This window comes from Anopheles stephensi, chromosome 3 (genome assembly GCF_013141755.1).
Source record: "Anopheles stephensi strain Indian chromosome 3, UCI_ANSTEP_V1.0, whole genome shotgun sequence".
Lineage (NCBI taxonomy): Eukaryota > Metazoa > Arthropoda > Insecta > Diptera > Culicidae > Anopheles > Anopheles stephensi.
Window position 1 is genome coordinate 58,948,177 of NC_050203.1, and position 27,279 is coordinate 58,975,455.

Consider the following 27,279-nt stretch of genomic DNA (forward strand, 5'->3'; position numbering starts at 1 on the left):
CTTCAGTTCTATTCTCGCGTCGCTATGCATCGACAAAATTCATTTGCGTACACCACAACAGCGGCGCATTTTTTCCCCTCTTTTGCTAATTAGGTTAATTATACGCAACTAATTCCCAACCCTCCGCCCTGGACGACCAAAACGGTCCACTACAGGGAAGACGCTGGTTCGGTGGTCTCCCTCTCCCTCTCTCTCACACACACTCCGCCTGCAGCAAACGGCCAGAGTGCACCTTCCGGTTTCATTAGATCGGACTGTCGGAGACTGGAAGACAGAGGGGCAAATGCGTCACCACACACGCACGCAGCACGAGCCCTGACTCTGGCGACAATATTTAAATATGTATATATAACTGTGGTGCGGCCCGAAACAACAACAAAAAAACTGCGGAAGAAAATTAACCAAAAAAGAAGAACGACACGCATTCGAAACGACCGAGCGCAGCCGTTGCTGTTCCGCGTGTTGTTACACACTCGTCGGGTTGGTGTTTTTGACTCGTTTTAGCTACCTTGTTTAATTATACTTGCACTAAAACCAACCTGGCGACGGGTGGGGACGTGCGTGAACCGCGTCGCTTGCAAATACCGGAAATGAGGGAAATGCATAATGGAACGCAACGGCGAGTACAGTTAGTAGGTTGGCTGGGTTCACATAATCTGACCACACACACACACAGTTTTTGATGCAACGTGCAACACAAACGAAGGGAAGGAAAATCCTCATTCCAGGGCAACTGCTAGAAAGGCGATAAGGAATCAGTTTTAGGTTACGCTGCCCGCAACCTCGGCACCCTGCACTTTCTTCCGCCGATCGATACTGTGGTCGGAAAAAGGAAAAAAAGGAAAACGGGTGGGGAGGGGGAAATGCGCACGTTGCGACGTTGCGTGCAGTTGTCCACACCACCGTACGCATAACGCTGTAATTACAGCACTGCCCGAAGACCGACACACCGGACAACCGAGTGCGGGACACGTGCGGCCTACCTTCTGTGTTGCAAGGAGTTTGTCAAAGGAGTACGGACGGTGGCTGGAAGAAAACCAGATTTTTTGGCCCCTTTGTGTAAAGATTTACCCTCGTGGATCGTGGAGGGTGCCTAGTTCCTTCTTGGTGCGTTAGAATTTAGAACGCATAATTGGACATTATGTTTTAAGACCGGCGACACAATCCCGGTGAAGGGTGCGCCAGGGACATGGGCCGTGATTAGGAAGCCGATTGCGTTTGACAGGAATGGAACAGGAACTTCAAACGAAAAGCGTTGTCGGCACAAGCTAACAAGGATATTCGCGCACAGGGCTGGCCAGTTTAGCATCAAGTTGTTTAAACTCCAACAATGTTACAATCAGTTTTTGGTAACAATCGTTGTGCGCAACACCAAACTTCTTCCTTTGGTGCAATTAAAAATGAAGTCTATTACGCTTAGCATTAGCAAAATAATGCCCCGATAACAAACGTCTCGGGCGCGTTAAAACCAACACCCGGCGCTAGTGTAGAACAATAATGCAACGGCACTGATGGAGTTGTGTGGACTAACGGAGCCGGGCAAGCGTGAAACAAATCTCCAAAAACTTAGCTATCAAATAATGAAATCTCGCTCTCTCAACGGGCAGTACGGTTCGCCCGGTTCCCGGTCTAATGGATGTCTGACATGCACCAAGCACGGGTCACTAGAAACCTAGAACCAGCCGGTGCCGGTTGTACTGTCCAACAGTCAGCCAATAGTGGTCGGCGACGAAAAAGGTTCCGTTTGCACGTACCAGGGTGGGAATGTATGTGACGTTGGCGCAGTAATTAAAACTTCAAACTTAAAGAAACAATCATCATTAACAGCACGTTTCACGTGTTTGACTAAGCGATATTCCTGTGCGAATAGCTTTAGGTTGAGGGTACTGGTAAAGTATTTTGCTCCACACCTGATTCCTCAGACAAATGTTTCAAGGGCATGCAAAAGTATGGAATATTAGCAGAGAATTCATTATTAAAGACGTTTTCCTGATATCAGCTTTACGCGCCAAATGCTTGAAGTACAGGATTGGAACAATCGCAATAGGTCACATGTACGCAAATCACGTAGATGATTCAATCTAGGGAGACAATCCTTACCGTAGGAGAAGGATATGGAAGCTTCCTAGCCGAGAACAACGCTTCTCCCAACCTGTTCACTCACTACCTTAGTGTACAGCGAGTGCCGGCGTCAGCAAAAATAGTCAATTTGTGGCCATACCGTACTGTGTTGTTTCCCGCTCGCCATGTTATGCTAATCTTTAATCGCATTTCATTCCCAGCAACTCTCAGCTAATTTTCCCGGTCACGTTAAGTGCGAATGTTTGCAAGCATTGGTCTGTACCGAGCCGGCTTATGCTGCCTTCCCTTTCTCGGCTGTATTATTTTAAACAATTTTGTCAATGGTTCCTCTAAACGTTGATTATTTCTTACGAAAAGACACCAACCGACTGTACGTAGAGCCTTACCTTTCTCCGCAGCAATAACGGGCAGCACCACCAGATCGACGATGAGATCTGTAATAGAGGTTAATAGAAAACGAAACTCTGTTAGCTTCCACGAACGTTTTGATTAATGGTAGAGCGCTGGCGGAAGAATATCGCCTAGCAATAATTGGAATTTTTGCTTAAGCTTTGCCACTTGGATTCCAACCTCAAACGGGGGAACTACCCCAACTGCTGGCACCCGACGATTTGCAAACCACGAACCGGTGGTTTGTCGCCGGATAGATCGCCAGCACCACAACCGAGCACTACCACTTTACTTTGATCGTTTGGAAACAGATTCCCACCGAATGGACTTAATCGTATTAGCTTAGGAAAAGGTAATTGATAATTTTCCGGCCACTATTACCGAGGCGTGTGATTTAAGGCTACTTTACTCATCTAGCAAAGGTAAACAAGATAACGCCATTTTTGATCAACTGACAGCGCTGTGCGTTTGTTGATCGGATTACTAGTTCCGATTGGCAAGCTCCGAAGGCCATCGAAAAATGTGTTCTAAATTTAATTTATTCAAATTAGCCGCTCAACACACAAATACCTCCAGCATCCAGAAAAAATGGCGAATAATTTTATTATGTAGATTATGCAATTATTTGTGGCATGCTAGGATCGGTACAACTTGAAAGCGTTACTTGCGTTACGATTGTGTAACGCATCCTAATTTTTGACACTAACGCAGGGTTGTCAAACAAATGATGCTTCAATTACCCTTTTGTTTACTTTTTTGATTGTATAAAAAAAATCCTTTGCCGGTTTAGCTAAAAAGGTTACAATTTGGAATGCTCCTAACATCATAACTCATTTATGGTTAGTTTTTGCTACGTCTAAAGCTTCTATCGGTTCCATCAAGCATTAAAAACGAGGACCTTAAATACTACCGCTCCCGTGTTCCGAAAAGTCATCACGCGCATTCGTTTCTGCTGTAACAGCCCCCAAGATGCAAGGTCCGGCACAAAGTGCGTAATTGAAAACTAATGTCCAACCCATATGTTAACCAATCTCAAAGGATTTCCGTTAGCAATTAACTTCCCAAAAAAAAAGTGCTATTCAAACTAGCTCCGTACATCGTCCCACCAAGGGGTCACTAAAGGCGCCCGGCCAACTTTTACCTATCCATGGTTTTGTTGGAAACTAGGTAGAACGGGTAGCCAAAACCAAGAGCACAATATCGTTTGCCCTGAACAAGGCTCACAGGCTTAGCCAGTGTTTCCATTAACACGAAATGTTCCTTCCATGTACTACACAAAGTGTGTCCTGCCTACAAGGGAGACGTGGAGATGTAATGTCCTGTAAACCCGCCACCTAGAAACGCAACCCGTCGTCCCCTCCCGTAGCTTGGTATAGTGCAACGGCGTAAAAATTAAGCTTCTGCAAATTAATATCAAATGACCTCACGGCTTCAGCCCACACCGTCAATTCTCACTAACGCACCGCCCGGTTTAGAACAGCCCCGACAGCCGAATCATGAATTGAAGTGCCCGTAGGAAGGATTAATTTTCTGTCCCGAAATCCGTAGCAATCGTCGTAATCGGATATGCCGCCGGATGTCTGATTAGGAAGAGCTTTCATAAAAAAGCCCCCCACCAGCCCGGTGGTGATGGTGTGTATGTCTTCAGCTTGCACCGGTGGGTTCTCCTACCTCCTACCCGATTAACCTAGTGCCGGCAAGTACTTCTTCTTCACCAAGAACTAACACGCACAAAGCCTTCGGGACCGGTCGGCCACTAGCACTATGGCTGCGTGGTAAAACGCACCACCCAGCAGCCCTCGGTTATTAAAACTAATTTTTATGACTGTACAAAAGCTTTCAACATTTACAGCGCTACTGTGCGGTGGACCAGTGAACCCAAACCACCGCACATCCCGGTTCCGGTCGGTCTCGGAGTTGTTGGAAAAAAGAGGTAATTACTTTTATTATTATTGCACTACTAGTGACGGCAGATTTTGCTAGGGTTGGGTTTGCAGAAGGACGCCCTCAGCGTATCTTCACACTGGGTGGCCCGGTGCTAACCTTTGGCATTTGCTGAACCGTTACATTAAGCACCGCCGTGCCTCGGGTGATCGTTCCTAGGACCAAGCCTAGTACCAGATTTACAGCTCATCTAGTATTACAGTACACCTGAGATATCTTCATGAAGCGCCCGGTGTGCGCTTCGTGTATGGAGGCGCCTAATGAATTTTATCACCATGCAACTGCCGGTACGACTTGCGTGTTGTTTTTATTACTATAAAACCCCCACAACTAGAACTGAGCTAGCATGCGTTTAGCTGACCTTTTGCAGAACCACTCCGGTACAATGTAACAAAGCAATTAGGGAGCTAGAAAACGTTTTCTGCTTTTGGTTTTTGAATGATTGTACAATAAATATTTTCCAACCTCCAAAAATGCCTGTTGTTCCACCCGGGAACAACTGAACTTCCATGGAAAATTCTCCACTTCCGGCTACATAAACTGGCACTCGCCTTTCAGTTGTCAAGTTTTGCCGATGCCGCCGCCAATAAGGAACCCCCGAAAAAGTTGAACATAAATTTAGAAAAATCGCCTACGACAGCGACATCCGTCGATGTTGCACGAAGCAGCCCTACCGCCACACCGGTTCGTTCGGCAATAAACAACCGATCATGGAACTTCTCGGTAGGGACGGCCGGTGGACTTGAACTACTTCCAAACCCCTTTCCATCGAGAGGGGTGCAGTTTTGGGCTAACGCGGGAGCAAAGTTTGCAACGACCAAACCAAATAAACAGTGTCCATTTTTCACGTTCCCAGCCATGCTTCATGGCTTCGTGTAGAAAAAAGCCCCCTCCCGTGGGGGTATCGGGAAGACGTTCGTTCGTCGAGAGTCATTTCGTTACGCAACGCACCGAAGCGCCCTAAAATATAACTCTTTCGGGAGCAACCGAACTCCTCGACGAACCGGCCGTCCCTGTTTCGGTGAACCGTACACAAGTTGGAATGGAAACATGTAATAGCTTCCTGAACCCGTCCGTAGCTGGTTACCATTGCCTGCTAGCATTACTACCACTACTACACTGCTACAACTACTTATGCTACTATTGCCCAAGAATCATGGGGTCACAACAAAAAAAAAACGGGGGCCGCCCGGGAGGTGTCCCCTTACCCGTTCTAACGGAACTGCCCGGGAATAAACTTTCCCTTTCACCCCGAGAGAAAAGTGTGCAAAAAAGACATAAATTATGGGACGTTTTTCTTGCTGCGTGTCCTTCGCGAAAACTTTTCCAACGAACCTCTGGTTCCATGTGGCTTGGGCTTTCGGTGATGGAACAAGGAAACATGGCATAATCTTGAAGCTTGTTAGAAGCAACGGGAATGCAATTTTTTTTTGCCCCCTCACATCGAGTCGTACGATAGGTCGGAAAGTGTGGAAAGTGGGGAATGGAAGCAAGCAGCGTCCGCTTGCCGTCAGCGAGGGCAGCGAACGATTTTGGAGCATCCTTATTTCAACGGTTTCAATTGCACTTCAGCGTGCCGCTGTGACGCTACACAACTTCTGCAGTCACTTACCGGGCGGAAAAGCATGGACCTTTTCTACTCGAACGAACGGCCTTAAATTCTGCCTCTATACGGTTCGGTTAGATGAGTTCAGATGGTTCAGGACTCTTTAACCGTTGAACGTTTTTCCTACTAATTTCGGTCGCGTACTTCGGTGCGTGAAGCAGAAAGACACAATATGAAGCATTCTCCAAAGGAGCAACACAACTCTCGACACAGAAGGACCTCGAGTCGGCGCTTGAGTGGCCTGCGGAGCTGAAGTTATTTCCTGCGTTAAGATTTCGGTATGGAAAGTGCTCGTTGTACTGGGATTTAATTTATTTCTCTAACTGATTGTAAAAAGATCGGTTAATAATTAAAATATCCTACTCTTTCAGATGTTTGAAGATTCGAACAAGGATAAAATTACGCAAATAATTCCTACGCGCGTGTGTGTGTTGAAGTAAAATAAATCATTTTCTCACACAACGGGAACAACCCCCTTCTGAATGCGAGTACGAGAACTGCTGCTGCTCACCAAGCTCACTCGCACCCACTCCAGCATCCACCCAATTCTATCCAATTTCAGATAAAGCAACGCCTCAACCCTTTCGTTCGCGGAGGACTTTCTCTGCCCATCGGCATCGATGCACGTTGCGTCCTAGCACTTCAAAAAAAAAAAACGAGGGAAAACTTCCCGAATCTGTAATTTTCCTGGAAAATGGAAAACAAACCAAGACGAGACGAGGCGAGGTTGCGTAACGCAGCAGCAACCCATTACGCCATTAATTCTTCCCTCGCCATGTTTTCCAACCGCGAGTTTCAAATTTCAACCAGCTCGCACTCGGCACAGTTAAAAGTAAAATATATTTTTCATCCGTTCGTTCCATCAAATTCCAATCGCGGGGTGTTTGGTGTACCGGTGGAACGCACGCTGTGCGTTTATGCTACTCCGCTGTTGTGCTTGGGAGCGTTGTAAAATCCTGCTCTTCGCCAAATATCGGCAGGAGGCCATTGGACTAATGCTCCTGTTTTATAATGTTTAACTGAAACGAAATTATTTCCACTTTCCACAGAACGCACAGCTCATGAAACCCGATTCAACGCACAGTGGAACGCATCGATCGTGTTCTACACAACACGGCTCGCTGATTAAAAGGCAAGCATCAGATGGGGCCGGGTGGATATTGAAAGCTGAGCGTCGAAGATACCTAATCCAACCTGGAGGAATCGGTTGTGGTGGGTAGAACTCCTGAAGTTCTAGAATCTCCAGAAGAGAGCGAGACTTGCAGTTGGCCTATTTGGTTGCTCCAACTCTTCTATATGGAAAGGATAATTCCCAGCTGGTGGTCTTCGGATGTCTTTTTCGTTAGGCAAACTCTCCGCCATCATAACACCAGAATTATGGAGAAATGAAAGCGACACATTTGCCGAAATAAACCCTGACGCATCCTAGAAACCTCGAAAGAGCGGTATTTTCTGGAGGTGATAAGCCCCGAACCGGTAGCGGAGTTCTGTTCGCCCATGCTTCACTACATCCACAAGTCTGCTCCAACAGCCCTTCCTCCAATGTACAAACGCAGCAACCCAATTCCAATTCGTTGTGCCACATTTTGCCGCTTGGTTTAGGAAATTGGGGAAGGAGGAACGCACCATCAACCAACAAATCAACAAGAGCCTCTAACGAAAGCTAAAGTTTCCTTCCGATTTTCTTCTTCCGCCCCAGCGACAAGCCGTTGCTGAACGCAAATCGAGGCACCGAGGAAACGCAGCTGAATTGCTACTGCTGCTGCTGTTCCTGATGATGATGCTGCTGCTGCTGCCGTTTGTGCCCTATCGTCGACCGTGCTCGTTCAACCCAAAACCGACGCAACATCGAATGTTGAAAACGCTTTCTTATTATTTTCCCTTCGCGCTCGCTCCCGTCCATTGTTGATCTCTGTTATTATATCCCTGCTGGCACAGTAGCGCCAGTCCTGGCCATCGCTGTTGGCGCTGTCGCTTTCACTTTCAACGTGAGTTCATTTTGTTCCACCCGCTCCACCGGCACCGTACCGCGGGCAAGGACATCCCGGATCGCCTACCCTCCGGCATGCGGTCGTCCTTCTATTCACCAATTTGAACACGTTTCCGTCCGCCGCTTTCCCTTCCGAAGCACACCGCCCCGAGAGATTGTTGGCCGTTCGGCACGGGCAGATACAAACGCACCATCGTGGAGAGCATGTGCAGCGAGCAGAAGCCCTCCTGTCCCTTCGTCCGTGGATAGCACCGGAATAAAACGATGACAGCATGATGTACTATGTGGTATATAGAGCAGCAGCAGCAGCAGCAGCTACAGCTCTCACCACCACGATTCCACTGCAACGAACCGGGCCCCGGGTGGTACCCGGGCTTACCTACCAGCGGTCGCCCCAGGGAATGCTTTCTTTGTTGTTTGCCGTACGACGCGCTGGTGTATTTTATAGTTCAAGAGCAACCCCCCTGATCCAATCCACGCACACGCATCCTTTTGCCGTCGGGTAAGGCTCCCCAAGCTGCTAAGGTGGTACGCTTATGTACCGCAAAAATGGCATCTCGCATCTGCCATCGTCGTTGGCTCTCTATTTCCTTCGCACGGCAGTGGAGCTGAAGGATGCAAGTGCTTCAGCATGTACACCAACCAACACACCGCCAGGCACTCGGAACGCATCACATAGCGCGTTCGTTATGTTTCCCTCCCCCCACTTGCAGCTAGAGGTAGCGCCTTCCTGAGCGAGAAGGAATGAAAGTGGGACAGAGATAGTGGGAAATTGGAGAATTTTCCTCAACCACGAGAGCCTCGGAAAAGCCTTTGCGCTCTCTCTCTCGAACATGGAGCCCGATCACACGGTTTGGCACAATTTTCCTCTCAACGGGACCTGCACTTTTCCGCCCTTGTGCTCCGGCACCGAGATGGTAGTATTGGTGAGCCTTTACATTGTACAGCGATTGTACATAAAGTATCTCTCTGTTTTTTTCCGCCTGTTGTTTCTATCTCACTCGCCACGCACGGGTTGTTGTTTTCCCGCCCGTAAGGCGGATGATACCATTCACAAACACCAGTCCACAGCACTGGTCTTCTCGTGCGAATGGAATGCACAAGCGGTAAAACTGTGCCGGTGTTTTTCCCTTCGCTGTGCGCTAGTAGTGGTGCAGTGGAAAGTGAAAGTGAAACTGCAGGGAACACTGAGACGCCTTGGTGGTGGTGGTGGAGGTGGTTGAATGCGTGAGTGATCGCGTTTGTTCTCGCGGCTGTTTCGTCCTTGTCCCGTGCCAGCGAACCCTGGAACCGGAGTAAAGGATAATTGCGCTGGTAGTTGTAGTGTACGGAAGTGTTACACCAATTTTTGTCTGAAGGCACAGTAAAGGTCGTTTGGAAGATATTTTATGGTTCTGAGCTTCCATTAATTCTAGTATGCATTTTTACTTTAAAACATCTTTCCAAATTGTTCTTGTCGCGTTTACAAAGAGACCAAGTTCCTTCTAGGTTCGTAATCGAAGTGCAAACACCATCGATTTTCCCAGCCTTCCCGGAAAGGTCGGAGGCCTACCGTACACCTTAACGTAACGGATTCGCGGAAGCATCGATTGGCAAGCCAGTTGTCGCAGCTACCTTTCTTAAAGGATTTTTCAAGAAACGGCGTACTGCGCCACATTAACGATTTAACCAGCACACCGGCACACTCAAGCTCAACCACCCCACAAACGGGACTTTAAATTTCAAAGCATTGTTTTGGGGGAAAAAACTTCAAAACGTTTCTTTTAACGTATGACCCCCGTAGGACCACGCTGACCACGAAGAAGCTTAAAGGAAACTTAATCCGTTTTCCGTTGCGACCAGCTTGAATAATGAATAATCCCAAAGGGGACGCAGGCTGTTTATGAGGCATTCAAAGCGAGACAAGGATACGAGTAGAGCGAAGAGTTCCTTTAAGTAGTTTCCAATGTGACAGAGGACACCGCGGGGCACACGAAGATGAATGGCACCGGACTTTATGGGAAGCTTTTGGATGGAAAAAAATCAATAATATCACACCTGGTCAACAGTTATTTTTGTATCCGGTTTTTATGTGTTTTGTTGCTTGTTTTTTTTTTTACATTCGACCACGTTTCAAGCTCCACACCGTGAGATATTCACCGCTTCTCAACATTTGTTCCAGATTTGGAGAGCTTTTTTTCGTTCCCCTTCTGCTGCCCTGCCCTGGCTATGTAATTGTGCGTAAAGGGTGATTTATAATTTAGAGTCACCCCCAGAAAAACTCCAAACTCTAAAGGACATCGATCGACTGGCCTGGAGACTGGACTGGCCCTTTATCTCTGGCAACGGCTCGATCGGCTATCTAGAGTGGTTCAATGTTAACAAACTATAGGTAAACTTAAAACGGCCGGCAATGATGTAAGTCGCACCACCAGACTTGTTTCGCATGGTTCACCTGGTTCTTTATTTACATAAACGTATCGACGACGACTACGACGCACCTGTCCTCGCCACATGTCATTCATTTTTTAAGGCTATCGAAGAACAAAATAAAAACCAACGCTGGAAAATGGTTTTCGGGCAGTCCTTGAAACTCTCCTGGGTGCTGTTCTTTGGGGACAAACCAGCGGCAACAGGGCGTACCGGAAGCGAGTAAAGCAGGAAGGCAGGCTTAATTTGAATTAGTTATGCGGCATTGAACGATGCTCGTACAATGCATTCAACCTCCGATTTGTTTTCAGAGGCTATCCTGCTACTATTTTTATTATAAAAAGAGGGAAAAATGTATTGATCAATCACGTTTTTGAACAGGTTTTTTTAAAAACTTTATTAAATTGTATTTACTATCATCTTCTTTTAGCTCTACACCTTCTTGAGGTTTCGGTCAGCTAATTTCGGCTTTCTTGACTTTGTTTTACCCGTATGTGGCTCGGCAAACTCGTTTAAGGGCCATCATACTAAGCACAGAATTTATAAGAGCTGAATCTTCAAGAAGCTTAAGCCAACATACAAGCACCGTCGAAAGCCATCAGCATAACACTATGCAAACAAAACTTGCATGATAAGAAAATTTAATCTACATTCTAATAGCAACGAAAAATTCAGTCACATTCACTGCATTCATCAGGGCCGCCGTACAACCGTCGGCCTGGGAAGTTTTCCCGGCATGCATGTAGCCACAGCGGAGGCAGGGCAAAATGTCACCCTGCAGCAGGAATTTTGCGCCCGAGCAAAACGGTAGGAAATCGATTATGTAAATCACACTCGCCTCCTCCCCCCCCCCTCCCCCTTTGCCACCGTCGTCGGTTCCAAGTTGTCACTCCAGCGGCTACATAGTGCAACCCAACGTTAACGCGGCTGAACTTTCATTCCATTGCGTATACGCATCGATGGAAAAGCATCACGCATACAGAGACGCTCGCACATACAGAAACGCACTTGCAAACGCAACACAGCTGAACGACAACATAAATGGTGCTGCTCCGGCACATAAACGGGCGGCCCAGGACGCATCGTTCGAGAGAAAAAAAAATCAAGCTGACAACGGTCACAAGTCGCAATGTTTGTGTTGGAAAAACGGAAAGCCTGCAAAGACGGCGATGTGTTCCGCTCGTGAAGGAATGAAAGAAAGAACGCGCATTACGCACCAGTTTTTTGTTCCTTTATCCACAGTGCGTGGCCCACATTTTTGCTCGCCCGAAAGTATGCTGTCACTCAACGGCAATCGCGCGCCCCGCCATTTCATCCCTTGCACCGGGGAGTCCGGTTTGCCTTCGTTTTTTTTTTTATTTCGCTTCGTGGAAATTGCCTTCGCGTTGCGCTTCCAATGCCCACCATCGGGCGTAAGAGCACAGCAAAAAAAGTTGCACCATGCGTCGCTGGTGCGCAGAAGCAATGATGTCGTTGCACATCGCGGTTGCCATACCGCGCGTGCACTTTTCCCCTCGCCTTACCGGTGGTCTCCTTAATCTGCATTCGGGCAATCGCCGACGACGACGACGTCTAATGGATCACAACACACAGCAGAGGTGAAACAAACACACCACCGAACAACGGAAATGTATGATATTAAGCTCAGCTTATCGATGCTATTTGTGAAAGCATGAGTTAGAAGAAAATCCCTCTGTACAGAGGAACCGAGGGAAATTCTAGGTAACCTGGGCTAGCAAAATTCAACCTAGACAAAAACCCATTTCCCTCAATGGCCGCTGTAGTAAAAAAGGCATCCTCTTTTTTTTCGGCATGCAGCTCGGCGCCTCGCTCTGGTGGTGTGCGTGCCTAACAAGGATAATCTGCGGGCGGAAGTGAGACGGCTACAGGGTCATCCTACGAGACGAGCGCACAAAACGTGCACCAAACACAACCAAGCAGGCATGGGAAAATCCATGGGGTAAATAATACATCTCCATGCAATTTGTCCAAGTGTGTGCGCTGCTAAACTGCACGGTGGTATAGGTGTGCCAGAGAGAGAGAGAGAGAGAGAGAGAGAGAGAGAGAGCGAGAGACCAGAAGAGCGCATATACAGCACACCAACACACACACACAGTGCCGAGAACGTTGGAAGAAGGGGTGCACTGCAGTGGAAAAACGCAGCTGGAAAAATCGCAAGCCAACGTGCTGTGGGGTGCGTGCGTGTTGAGGAGAGGAAAATAGGGAAAATTCGATGCAACGAAGCTAAATATTTCCAGCACACGCACACACACACACACACACACACACACACACACACACACCCAAACACAAACCCCGATACAAAACGAGACAACACAGGCCCGTGTGTGTTTGGGGTTTGTGTGTGTGTGTGGTACCGGGAGTTGGAACGTGGTGGCGCACATTTCTTTTCCTTCACCCCAAAACCCCCTCGGAAAAATCGGAAAGGAAATGGGGTACCGTTCGTTCGGGGTTCGGCATGCAGTGAAAGTGAAAGTGAATTTCAGCATATAAACCTCTCGTGTAAATAGGAAGAAACAGTGAACCGAAGGACTCTGTGATGCGGTGCACAGGGTATAACGACCGAAATGGCCCTGAAGGACGGACCGACTTTTCTACCGTATAGCTGTGTGTGTGTATGTGTGTGATTTGGAAACTGCAGGTTGTTTGTACCAGGGTACGACTCACATACATCTGGCTGGCCTGCAGATGGCTGGTGGCCGGTGGACGGAATTGCGGAAACCCGAAGGTTTTTATCCTTCACGAGCTCGGATTGGAATGAGTTGGTCTGGTTTCGCTTATATGCAGGCGCCTCCCGACCGTTCCCCCGTACCCGGTTGTCTCCCACCCCTTCTAGTTTCGTGTACGTGAAAAATATGTGTGCCATCTCTCGGACGGTGCGCTCAAGTGCGCTTCTCGGACGGTGCGTTCTCGGTGTAGCGAGCAAACCATGATGGCCGTCATGTCGTGTTTGCACATTCGTATTAGGTACGTTTGCGTTTAACTTTACTGTTATTATTTCCTGTACCAAGTACAACGATTACGGTGCGGTCACCAGGGACGAGTTTCCAGAACGGAAAGAGAGTTTTGGGGAAAGGTACAAATGAGATAAGATATGAAATGCTCTTTTTTCCCATGCCTACCCCTTTGCTTTTGGGAAAATTGTACAAAAGATAAATTTGTTATAAAGCTTCTAAATAAGTTACTTCCATAGATTGATTGGCAAAACAATCAGGGACAGCAAATTGCAACGTTCCAGCGCTCTCTGCACAAATGAAAACGAAAACTGCGAAAAATCGATTTTCGACCCACCGTTCGTTGGGGTGCGTTATTTATTTTGAAAAGACGCTTTTCGCTCTCTCGCTCCCTCTCCGCACTGGGCGCACTCTTCGCTCCCTATCGCACTCACACCGATGGATGCAACTTTGAAGCCATGATTATGATGCGGGTCGATAAGGGCTCGACGAATGTGAACACTCTCGAACCCTGTCCCGGGTGGGCGTGAGGCGGTGAAAAAGGGGAGGAAGGGGGGGAGGGGAATGGAAATTTTTATGCTTTTCTGCCGCCTGATTTTTATGTTGTCGGTTTTTACGAGCACCGCTTTCGGGCGTAGGTTAAATGCATTTTTCGGTTGGTTTGTTTGTGTTTGTAACACTTTTAAGTCAAGCAGGCATAAAAAAAATGTGCAAGGATACGGCTGATAGGTGCGATACGCACCCTTTTTAGTGGTTTCGATTACGAATTTAGCAAGTTTTACAGGTGGCATTAGCTGTACATGTTTTTTATGAGTGTGTTTTTTGTTAGAATTTGTTAGACTGTTGTATTAAATCCTTCATTTCCTGAGACGGAGCAACTATAGTGAAAAGAGTTGAGAAACTGCAATTGAAATGGCAGGCATGAGCCAATTCTCATATCTGGAGAAAGAGTAGAAAGAATTCCGAAGGCTTCTATCACCCAACAATGTTGAACGATCCTTCAAGTGCAGTAGAAAATTATGAGGAAAACAGAGGCTTTATCGATGTAACATGTTGATACAGGTGTCTGAACATCCGTCTATGTGGTATAGAACAATTCTAGACCAGATGATGAAAGCTATCTCTTCATGTCTAAGACGAAGTTGTCCATACGACAATGACCAAAATGAGCCTTCCAACTGTCCTCAATATTGAAAGAGTTTTTTAAGCAAATCTCTACTTGAGGTCCTCATCCAATCATTCTGAAACACAACATGAACTAGCATTCGATCTCTAAGGCCCTGAGAGGTCTTAAATCATTTCTTACTTTTACTCTCATGACGGCCATGTCTAGATCCTAGCTTACTTTCGAAAACCGATATTACTATATCGACCATATTTCTATGGGTTGCTTCTTTGACTGAGCGTTGATTATCCTTACTTGAAAACAAAAACACGTTAATTAAACACAAAAAAAAAAACAAATGTAATAAGTCTGGTGTACAAAATAACCCACCATACCCAAATTGGCTACCCCAGCAGGTAGTTATTAACCCCTCGTATATTACCATATGCAGCAGTGTTTTCCGAGAACTAGTTTCCCAACTACATCCCATCGGTAGGTACTCCTGCAGCGTCTAATAGCACCACATAGTGTATGGCGAATCAAACCAATGCGGCCACTTTGCAAAATTATTCCTAGTCTTAGTTGGAACTGATTATAGCGTCATGCTAAAAATATGCTTCCCCGGCGAGACACAGACGAACATACGGTTGCATACGAACCCCGTCCCGAAACCGATGCTCGTTAGCACGGTTCATCACAATGCTCAAGCTTTCTTGACTGGCAGGCGGAAGAATTTGGCATCCCAATAGCGCTTCCGGTTTGCAGCGATGTATCCACCGTACCTGTAACGAAAGGGAAAACCAGACGACATCAATTTATTGCTATTACTCAGTGAGGCTTGTTAAAAATAAACGCAACCCGTGATCGAGCATCATTTCGTAAGACGAGCAGACGAAATGCTTTGGCAGACACACATCACATCGCAGAGCGATGGTCTCGAGATGTGAAATGAAAGTGAATCTTTGCTGCAGCTGGTGCAGTTTGCGTAACTGGCGGGGTGGCGTTTTTCTTCCACCCACCCACCACCCGCCCAGCATTGACATTGAGGGTGAAAGTGAAAAGCTAAATGGCGTGATGGCACGATGAAGATGAAACCGTTCGGCGGCGCCATAAGACGAATGCAAACGATTCGCGAAGAATGCAGCCAGTTTCCGCTACTCGTCTCATCCTTCATCCCATCCACCCGTGGGTTGATCGCGAAACTGCAGCGCACTGTCAGTCGGTGTGCGAAGACGGTGCGCAGGACAAAAAAGAGACCGCGAAATCGTACGAAAATACTTGCCGCTGAATATGTGACGGTGCATGCTGTGAATGAGCACGAGCTAGCAGCGCCAGCTCGAAAACAGCAGAAAAGTGCACAGAAAATATTACGTCGATGGTGGGTTTTTGTTGTTTTGTGTGTGTTATTTTGTTTATCTCTCATCCCAGCCACTGCTATTTAAACTTGACCATGAAAGTTTCAGACAAACAAGCAACGCAAGCCGGCATGCCGCACACGCTGTCGCTGTGTTTCTCTTCGCTGCGTGATGTGTCTTATCGGTTTTCGAGCGCTGGGGACTGAGCGCGAGGTGTATTGGTACAAGTGAGCAACGTAAGGCACACCATCTTTATATATTGGGGGTATCCGGTTGCATTCAACCGCTTGATACTAAATGCATTCGAGAGCAAGTTCGTGGCAATGAAGAACGGAGCTGAATTTTTGGATAGATATTGAGTATTGAAATTATAGTATTTGAAATGTTGTACTGCAATAAATATATTTAAACGCTCGTTTCCCAGTTTTCTACAAGCGATGTACCTATTTCTTATTTACGTACACATAATTATAAAATAAGTTCAACTGCAATGGAGGCGCGTGGTGCGTTGTGCTAAAAAATCATCACAGGCATATACAGGGTGTTCCATCCAAAGTTATTTGACGTTTTTCTCAATTAACTTGTGTGTCCACAAAAAAACAATAACATTTTGTGATAATTTTTTTATGTTCATGAACATTTTTTGAGTTTATTATAAGCAATTGCTCTGTACAATGTGTGTTGACCATGAATTGTGTTAGAGTTGCTGGTGTATTGGAACAAACCTTTCCTTCCGGCAATTCCTCTTGGAAAAACGTCAAAAACGTTCATATCTGGTGGAGCACTTTTCAAAATGAAGCCCTTCGGAAACATGGCACTCAATAAATTCAATGATAAACGGTACATCCTCGGCCTGCCCTGTCTGAGTTTTTCTGTGACTGGGTGTTTCTGGGATGATAGACTGTGTTGGGCTGTGAAACATCGCACTGTATCGTATGACCGGAACCAACAGTCATTTCTTCAGTCGTAGTTTTTTGAAACATAACCAGATATCATTCACCAATGATCGTTGCTGTAACGACGATATAATCATCAAAGAATTATACGGCGGATTATCCATTCTGCGCTATTTTCGCATCAAACAGTCTATTTCAAGGCAAGTTAACTGCAAAGGCATAGGCCCTTAAAACAGGTGTTGTGCACTTTGATAAAACCACATAGAGTGAAGAAATGCTTCGTCAGCCCAAGTATTTAAAAAAAATCCAAAAATTGATTTTTTCAAACATATTTGTACATTTTTGAGTAATGAAAAATGCTGGTAAAATATAAAAAATATAGCTAAAAGTCAGCTGATTGTCAAGCTATTTGTAAAAATCTCGAAATCCTCTAGGTGGACCACCCTGTAAAATACGATACGAAAAATACGAAAAGGTTTTCAATTATCTTAAGCACATCTTTAAATCTGGATTTGTCTGAGCTGCCTTGTTCATTATTATTTATAATTATTACTGTATTGAATTCTGTTTGGTATTAATAAAAACCCCTTTTAAAATTCCTTTCATATTCCATTAGGAAAGAATTGCGTCATTCAGTATGCACACACCACCTCCGTCCAAACAAAAAAAGAAAAAAAAGAATCACCCATTGTGCAACCGATAATCAGTAACGAAACATCTGCAGCAGCAGCAAAACCCACCCAATGCACAAACACACAGACACACTCTAAATCCATTCAACATTCTCAACGCGCATCGCAGAACGCTGTTGCTCTCGTGCAAAAGCAAAACATTCGCACGAGTGCAGGCGCCTTCTTGCTACCCCCTTACCAACCACTGCAGAACCGTCCAACCGTTCCAAGACGTTCAAAAATACCAAGGACCATCGCGGGATGTGGGGGAGGGGGTATTGACAGCGGTCCGGGGTGGGTGAGATATCGCTTCCACCTCTTCCAAGCGCACACGCAAACACACGCGCCCGACGTTCGCTGCTACTCCCTGAGAGGCACTACCGACGATCCTGTGCTCCTGATCATGCTCTGCATTGGCCTGAAATCCGATGCAACTGCCGTGGCGCACACGCTGAAAAAGGTAGGCCAATAGAAGCAAACGAAAGAAAACAAAACAACCCACCGCAACGTCCTCTGTGCGGCTAGAATGATTGGCCAAAAAATAAATGTGGCACAACGCAGCGCACCAGAAAAACGGTGTCGATGCAGCTCCGAGACCTACTAAAGTGCGAATGACGCTGCGCCGCCACGGTGGATGTCGGCCACCGTTCTCGACTGTGTTTGAGTGGTGTGCGCAACACAAAAATAACCATACGGCGCGGTATCTCGTTGGCGTCCGGTGCACGGATCGTTCTGGGCCCAGGGAGATGTGTAGAGTCGTTAATGGCCCACCGAACATCGAGCGGAAGGCTTTGGTCGACAACTGAGACGCCATGCGTTCGGCCTGCAAATGCTACTGCCTGCCTTTTTTTTGTTTGTTTCTTGCATAAATTTTGACGAACACTGGTGTCTTCTTCTGTTCTTCGGGATGGGATGCTCTTTAGCACGACACGGGCTCATTATCGCGCCGAACTAATGCCGATCGGAGGAGTGTTGCACCCCCGGGCGCGTGAACAGCGGAGGTGAACTGCAGCTGCAAAAGCCCCACCAACCAGCCACCTCACGGGCGATGGGGATGCCGCGGGCACCAAAATATGTGTCAGTGGGATTTTGGGGAAGGTTTGTTTGAGTTTGAAATTCGTGTGGGTTGGTTCTGTCTTTTTTTTTTTTGGGTTTGGAGAGGTTTTCGGTTCGTTGTTTATTCTATCCCGTATCCCCGTTTCATGCCCCGACCTCGTCATCTTGCCCGCGCGCACCCACCCGCTACCGATCCTCTGGACTTGTTTTCTGCGTTTTATTGCATGTGTGTTTGTTTTTGTTTGTGTGTTCAACCCCTCTTCAACAGATACACCTTCTTTGTGGCCACCGGAATCAGCCCCACCACCCTTCCCCCCTTCCTCCCCACTCCTATCAATCACCAAGCTAATGCATTTCGAGGTCATTTCGCGCGTCGAAAAATTCGGCGCGTGCATTCAATGGCGGCCAAACACGCCGCACGGATGACGCTGGTACGCGGGGCCTTTTACGTAACCTTTTTTTTTCCCTGTGCTGGCATCAGCATCGGCCAGATCGTGACGGGTCGTTCGTTTCGGGGTACCGTCGTTTAATGCATCGCAGCTCGGTGCAAATGACGGTGCAGGGAAATATAAATTACCATTTGTGTTTGTCGGTTTGGTTGCTTTTACGTTTCTTCACGGTATGTGTGATGCGTTCTTTACTCTTTTTTTGCTTTGTTCTGCTAAGAAATATTATGATGTGGATAGACTATTTATGGGATTCTGTGAAATTTTGTTTGCGGCTGCCTGGTGATATGACTCAAGGTTGAGCGTGAAAATATGCGGTAAATACAAAGCAAATAAATTACGGTTACTGTTTCCGTTAAGATTGGTTCTTATGTTGATAAAAGATGTAAAGAATTTTATTTGGCAAAGAGTTTTTTAACAACAACAAAATTCGCAGATATTTTCATATTTTTTGTGAATTTTAAATGATTTAAAAATTTACCAGAATCTTCAAAATAAAGCTTTCACTCAAAGTTTCAACAATTAAACAATTGAAGAAGGTGATAAGAAAAAAGTTACTGCCATTATTTCCTTCATAGACACACAATTTACGGCTATATTATAACTAGACAAACATAGTAAAATTATCTAAAAATGATTGACCTTCTTGATTTGTGTCGTGACAGTGCCGGATCAAACAACAAGTCCTGGGCCTAAAGGTGTGGATATTAAACAAATCGACTCGTTTCTTTTCTAAAAAAACTCGTCAACTTGCTAGACTTACATCACTTTTGGACATCACCTCAAGTCTTTTATTTTTCGTTTTAAAAGCGTTTAAAGATATTAGAATTACCGTAAAAAATCTGTCAGTTTAATAAAAAAACCCCGATAAACCATAAAACTCTTCCTGGTCCTCTGTATCAAGATTAGAATAACTACATGAGATGGTAGTAGATAATCCAAACAATCCAAAACTCGGAGCCGAAACTTCTGCGCGTAAGAGTAATTATCCCTTTCGGCAGTGATGAAGTACTGCTGCCCAGCTCAATACGCCGGCCCGAAATTGATCGATCTCCATTCGATGCACTTCGATGCGGTAAACCCATTTTTATCTGTATGAAGCTTCGTTTACGTTTTCCAATATCCAATATATCTCCCTCCCAAGAAAAGATCACCTCCCGGGCTGTTGGACGTTTGATAGTATCTTCCGTAATTATTTCTGCCTAGCAAGTATTGAACTTTTTCCTTCGCTTTCACGCCTGGAGTTCTCAAAACGAAAAAAAAAACAACAACAAGCCCTTCCTTTGAATGCACTTTCGGAGATTTGGCTTTCTCCTACAGCACGGGGGGGCATCAGCTAGCCAAGAATGCCGGATTCCGTACGTAAGATTGATGGATTTCTAGCATCCCTAATGCCCTTGGCATCATCATTTTCCAGTTGAGCGTCTGAGCGTGCGTGTGAGTCTTGATTTTTGTTCCCCGGCACCATACATTCTTAACCAGTGCAGCTCAAGAACGCACTTGCCCCTGTAATCGGTGCAAGTGGATGAGGCACATACTTTCCCGTGGATGAGTAGTGGAAAAAAACGAGTTAATGTGCACAACGATCATTGCCTTGTTGGTGTAGGGAATGTAGCCATGGCTTAGCAGACGATCCAGAATGTTGTGCACCTTTTAAAGATCAAGCAGTCAGCCAGACATAAACTCCAACAAAAAAAACACACACACACGCACGTAAACGAATCAACTGTCCAAAAGCTCGTTGACCTTCCCGTGCCTTCACAAGGCGGTGAGAGCCCTCGGTGAGTCCCGAAAACGAAGATTCAGGAAATAATTAAACACGATTATTGTGCGTTAATGAAAGAAATTGGACAAAATGCGCCGTAACCGTAGCGCGCCGTATGCATACGCACTGCCAGTGCTGCACTGCTCCAGTGGAAACTCCGGTGAGGCCCGTGCAGGTAATGCGCATCGCGAGAAGGATGAACCGAAAGCGCACCAGCGCAAAACATAACGAACAAAAATAAAAGGTGAAATAGAGAGCCATCTTCCTCTAGCTAGACGACGAACCGGCAGAAGGGGCAGATGATGAGAATAGATTACCTTTTTTTCTACTCCCGCTCCTTTCTTTCTTTCTACTCCTCCTAGAACGGTGAGATGCATCGGGCCGCTTTTGTGCCGCTGCGTAGAAAATCGTGCATCGGCCAGAAGAAGTGTTGAGCTTGGACAATGGGACCAAAAGCATGGAATGAGGGTGGGAGCTAATGGCGGAGGGGAAGGTAATTATGCGCCTCAGTGGTCAGTTAAACGGGCTAGATGGACGGACGGATTGATGGAAAAGGATGGAACAGATTTTCCATTCGACACTGTACCGAACAGCCGACCCGTCTTCAATTGGCTGCTTCCTTCAACGGCTGCTGTGAATGCTCATTGTGATCCTTCTTGATTGGATTTTGGGTTCGACGCTCAGACGCATCATTGTACGCGCTGCAGTTGCAGCCCAGAATGGAGAAGTGTTTGAAATCGTTTGTAAATAAAGTCAGCTCCATAACACTCCTTTCAAAGGTACAAAATTTCTCTGAAGCAGCATGTTGGTCAGATCCAAGACCAATACAATCTATCGTGCATTAAACAAATTATTTATAAAAATATTGTGATTTTTATGAAGGCTTGCCAGTTAATTAGTAACACGGACGGACGCATCAAATTTCGCATAATTCAATTTGTTATCCGACAAGACATTTTTTTAAGCAATACAGCCAGGCCCTTCTTTATGAATAGAATAAGATTTTTTTTACAGTGATGAACAAAACAATAAACCCGACTTAATATTTATTTTTGAAACTGTTGCTTCGATTTTTCTTTATAATATTATCATTCAAAATTATCAAACAGCATCGGCCACAATTACCCAATTATGGTACAAGAATCCTAAATCTATTCAAAAAAAGTTTCCATAATTAATTAGAGCAAATCAGCACCACGTGCACGCTGCATGGAATGAAAATAATAAATAAATTCGTCATTCTGCAGTTAAACAAAATGAGCAGTCATTTAACAATAATAAAGCTTCCGTTTTAAAATATTAAATTGGTAAGAAGAGATGCTCAAAAGAGAGAAAAAAGTTCTTATAAAAATATTTGATGAACGGGTTTATTTTAAATTTGAGACAGTATTTTCGATATGTTTGCATCAGAATGTCAAAAAGTGAAAATAGTCGAATGTTTAATAAAATCTAATGACAAATTTATTTTGTTTGGAAATTAAGACAATTTTTGTATTACTTCACACTAACAATTTTCCAAATTAAAAAAATGATATTATTATTTTGTCCTCTACTGTATTTCTTTTGTTTATGTTATTTTTATGGCAAAATATTTTTCTTTCAAACAAATAATCTCAGTAAAATACAACTGTTGTGCCCTTTAAACTATAGCACAAGAAGAACCTCGAAGCAAGTTCAAAAACGATTTCACATGCACCAACCCAGCATTGCCACCAGGCCAAAAGCAGGTCAATAACATCACCCCGTACTGTAACGAATGCGATTCAATGCAACATTGTTTTCCTCTCGAAACCCATCCAAACCGTCGGACGCGGCTCGAGTGGGCTTCTTTACACCCGGACCCGGAAAGTACCTTCCAAACGATGCTCGTTCTCGATCTCGATTCGATCTATGTTCGATCCATGCTCGAGCTTCCCGTATGGGACGCCGGAAAGAGTAAAGCAGGAGAAAGGGTCGTGGAAAAAGCACCGCAAACCGGGACAACATAAACTAGATGCTATCGTATCGCTCGCATCAAACGATCAGGACCGGAAAGGTGTCGGATTGTTGTTGGCCATTTCTCGACACGCGAGGTTGCATCACTTTGGGTTTGAATTCGTACGAAAAACGACAAAAATTGGAAAGCGGAATTCAGTGCGGTTTCTACGCGGTAAAACGTTCTCAATCCTATGTGTGTATAGTTGCAGGCGCAGTTTAGTTTATTTTCTAGCCCGAAAAAGCGATGGATTCGGAAGATGCTTCTCACCGATAAGCTCACCGACAGACCGGGAGTCGCGGTCAACCCCTGATCGCGCGGACCCCATCTTGACGGACCTTTAAACTATACTTTGCTACGGTGTGTGGCGGTGTATTTTTCTTTCCCTCCGTCTCTTCTCCTCCCGCATACTCTGTCTCTCGACAACCACAAGTCTGTCGGAAACATTTCGACAACAACTATTTCTCACGCCGCGCAACATCATCGAAACACTTCAACTCTTCGCCTCCTTTCACTCGGAGGGGGCTCTGTTTTGTTTCTTTCATTTTTTCGTAGCCAAATGCAATGCACCATCACCACCCTTTTTGTCCGAGAGCATCCAGGGTTCGCTGCCAGCATTGACGGCAATGACTAATGGGAATTTTGTAGCTTTCTTCACCGGTCGGCGCGCCACCAACCAACCGACCATCCGACGGACGCATTCGAACCATTTCCGGGACCAAAACGAATGCACCTTTAATCAGGAAAAAACGTTCCGCGCAGGTATTGGATGACTGTGGTGGTCTCGCCTTTTGAACTGAAGGAGAACCACTATGCAGATCGTCTGTTGTGATCGTGCTTGTTTTGCATATTAGACGTCTTCGAAGATTCTACCTTCCAAGCATTAACTGCGCGTCATCGAAAGGGTGAATTCCATCGATCGAAATACAAACACGTTGCAAGGTGCATTTTTACACCACCGAAATATGCCAACTCACTCTGCTCAAGGTCAAGTTCAGAATGTGCAGCACCACAACCACAGTAATGACAATCGCATACAAACACCACCAAAATAAAACCCTTCCAAAAGTAACGCAAATGGTGGGGCAATATTTCACGTCCTCTCTCAGCGGCACAATCGCGCACACCCGAGGAACGTGTCGGATGCACAAGAACCTCAACCACCGCTTGTGGTGCATGGGCTGATGCAATCGTCCACCCACCCAACAACAACAAAACCTTCACACAGTACTCGGTTCGGCTGTCCTTGAAAAGTGTGGCAGCACACGAGATAATAAAAACCCACCAGGCAAAGTGCTGCAGTTTTGCTGGGTGGAAAAGATTTATCATCTCGTGGTTGTAAAGACCGAAATTAAGCAGCACAAAGTGAATTTCATTCTGCATGCATCTCCCTGCGTAAAAACCTGCTGCACGCTGGCACTGGCGAGTGTGGTTAAGTTGTTAATATATTGCTGGCTAATGTGCTGGCTGCCTTTTGCCGCACAACACGTCTTACAACCCGCGCCGCGAACGTTTTGTTATCAGCTGCTGCCACCAGCGCTAATAGCAGGAAGAGCTGAAGGTGACCGTGGTACAATGCAAGCAGGCGCAGTTTTATTGCAAAAATTTCGGTTTCGGTCACTCGTTACGTGCGCTGGTGGTGGTGGTGCAGTTTTTGGTTGGATGCAGTAGCGTCGGTTGCATTCTGTCCGATGACATCATTGCTGCGAGAGACAACATTTGAAGGTCGCGTTTTAGGTTGTTTTTTTTTTGTTGGCTTTCCATAAAGCACACAGCCAGTGACTGTATCAACTGGCAAATGTTTGCAGTCGGTTTTTGCAGCAGGCAGGCTTTTTATCTGCCCCCTTTTTAAAGGATTTTTTGTTGCCTTGTATTTGCGTAATGTTCATGTTTTATTTTAGCAGAATTAATAACGCTGATCTTGGCTTGAGACAGGTTGTGCTTAATTGATTTCAAAGTTTTTTTAGTGGGTCCTTATTTATAGTCATAAATAAACATCTTTTAGCAAATTAAATGGTGCAAGAAAATTTATTTATTAAATTTTTGGTTTCGTACAGTTAAATCATTGCAGATAGTTAAATTAAAAAAATAGAATTAGAATTGTTCACTTGAATAAGATAATGACAGATTCAGAAACCAGCTACTAAACAAGGGCAAAAGCAATATTAAATATGAAAAAAGTAAAACAAGAAAGAAGTAAAGTAAAGTTAAATAAAGAAGCAAAATTACACTCATCATACTACAGCCTGTGAAAATGTGAAGTGGTGGCCGATAATGGCACCGGTCTTTACACGGCAGGACCGGGGTTCAAAACCCATCCAAACCGTCTCCCCGAAGGAAGAGTTTTATGTGATCTCACCATTATGCAGCGAGATTCACTAGGCTGCGGTGGGTTGGTCATGTCATGCAAATGATACCAGACGTCCTAGGGAGTAAAGTCTAATTAGACAGTCCACATTAACACATGAAGTCGGATAGGAACATATTGAGATGTAGTGATGGTGTTGATGCGTCCGCCAGAAGAAGGGATATTGCTGTGCCAGACCGTGAGCAGTATCGAGGACTTTTGCAGCAGGCCCAAACCGCTTAGCAGTTATTGCTGCAGATGAGTCAACAAGTAAAATTCTCACTTAACATCCTCAATGTGAGGTTTCATTTTAAAATGTAGCATATGGCCCACCATAATTTCCACACCACAGCCAGATGTCATTGGGATTTAATCGGGCAGCGGCTACATAATTCACAGATCATATCACAGACCCACTTCTGTGTTATCTACGGTGCTCTGCGTAATTTGTGCGTACGTAGAACACAATTAAGGAAGAAAGCAGCAAAAAAGCAACAGATCCAGCACGAAACACTTTAATTGATTTAAAGAGCTGGCCAGACGCAAAAGAGGAACAAAACAGACGGAATCGAACGAAGGAAAACAAAACATAAACAAGAAATTAACACACACACTCACACGTATGCCACGTAAGGCTACGATTATTAATACAAAAAAAACCTCCCCGTAACAATGCTTATTGGCATCATTATCCTCACGATCGTAACATACATCAAGCATGTTTCAAGATCTGGTTTACTTGCAAGGAAGCAACCCCTATTTTGAGGAGAAGATCAAGACTTCTTGCCTTATGATTTCATCCTTGCGAAGGGTTTCCCTTTTTTATGAGACTGCCTTAAAAGTGTGCCTTTTGTTTATCATTTTAATCAGCTTCTGCTAATCTTCCTGTAGAGTTGCTCTCTCTCTCTCTCTTCCTCTAGCTGCTCCACAAAGTAAGGGACCAAGGAAAGTGTTATAGCTATGCAAATGTAGCCCACACAGTTTTGCATCCTCATTCAAATGCATATGTTCGTGGGTAAAGTTTTTAATCGGTTCCCAACCGAAAAGAGAACAACTGCATGAGCACAAAAAGGGAGAATCCCCACCGAAAAATATCTCCCCATTTAATGTGCCAAGCTGTCTAGTTAGTTCGAGCCGCTGTGCAAACGCATCCATAACCGCACCGAGTGCGTGTGGCTGTGTGGGTTGCGAAAATAGGGAGGGGAGGGAAACTGTCCTGCAAACGACCCGTAGCACGTTAAGGTGCCTTTTTCCGTTTTCGAGAACGTTATGCTTTCCTTCCAGACACACACACACACACGCACATGGCCCCGGTACCGATTCGACGGAGATGGTGCCACAGAGCGAGGGATGCTGTTGGGGTGCTAGCCACCCGAGCCCCATCATAATCACGGAAATTGGGTTGAAATTGAGCAAATGAGGCAGAAAGAATTAGAGAAAATTTAGATGGAAATTATGGATAATAATGCAATCTTCGCGTATATGTATATACGCACACCGGGACCAAACGCACGCAGAAGGTGCGTATGCCTTCGCCACAAGTTCTCTTCACAGATGCGTTGCTTTTCTCCCCATATTCGTTAATCGGGAAATGATGCGATACCGTACCGTATGGTTCGCCATCCCGTGCCACAGTCGGTTCAGGTTGACTTGCTTCCTGGAAAATGTTCTTCCTGCCCATGGTGTCGAGCAACGAGCTTCAAGCACGCAACGAACGCACGCACGTGGGTGGTACACAGCGCACCACCGAACACCTGAAATGAGCTATCTCCAGAGGGGAAGCGGGGATTGGAGTTCCTGGAGGATGCGAACGTGCGTGCAGGACACACATTTTGCTGGGGATGGAATGGATAGAAAAAAGTCGATCATCTGGTCTCTCGCTCGCTCGTCTTCGAGAGAAAAAAATCTCCCTCGGGACGCAATGCTCTGCAATTGGCGGTTCTAAACGGATTAGATAATCGCCTTCTGGGTGAGGATACCCATCAGGGCAGGTTCTCGTTTTCGGTGTAAGATGAGCGGAAAAATTAATTCCACATGTGCGAAGATTAACGCCCAAAATGCGGCTAAAGTATATAGCTCCTCAACTTCAAGCTTTCGGACGAATGTCTTTCCTATTCGGTGAAAGCGCACGTTATCGTACATTACAATGTCCATCGACGATAGTGCAATCGCTTTGTGTCGTCCCGCAGGTTCGACCCTTACGGTCACTAATTGTCGGCCAAAAAACCATTCTTTCTCTTCGCTGCGACATACTTTGAGCGAACCAC

The 27,279-nt window shown here is 45.6% G+C and overlaps 1 protein-coding gene and 1 long non-coding RNA gene across 8 annotated transcripts in view; one reads left to right on the forward strand and one right to left on the reverse strand.

The window, feature by feature from the left end:
- LOC118509010 (zinc finger protein chinmo) overlaps positions 1–27,279 on the reverse strand; it is a 107,212-nt gene that overhangs the window by 57,525 nt on the left and 22,408 nt on the right. For 4 of the 7 annotated variants that reach the window (XM_036049027.1, XM_036049026.1, XM_036049030.1 and 1 more), the window contains exon 3: positions 2,469–2,516. The exons of 1 other annotated variant lie outside the window; for it this stretch is intronic. The gene's annotated coding sequence lies outside the window, so the exon portion shown is untranslated. Of the gene's footprint in view, positions 1–2,468; positions 2,517–2,652; positions 2,912–27,279 lie in introns of those variants that run through there. 2 more of the 7 variants (XM_036049025.1, XM_036049031.1) reach the window with 2 other exon arrangements.
- LOC118509011 lies at positions 19,799–21,483 on the forward strand. The gene is made up of 2 exons (XR_004905833.1): positions 19,799–20,934; positions 21,053–21,483. It is a non-coding gene; the product is annotated as an uncharacterized LOC118509011 (long non-coding RNA).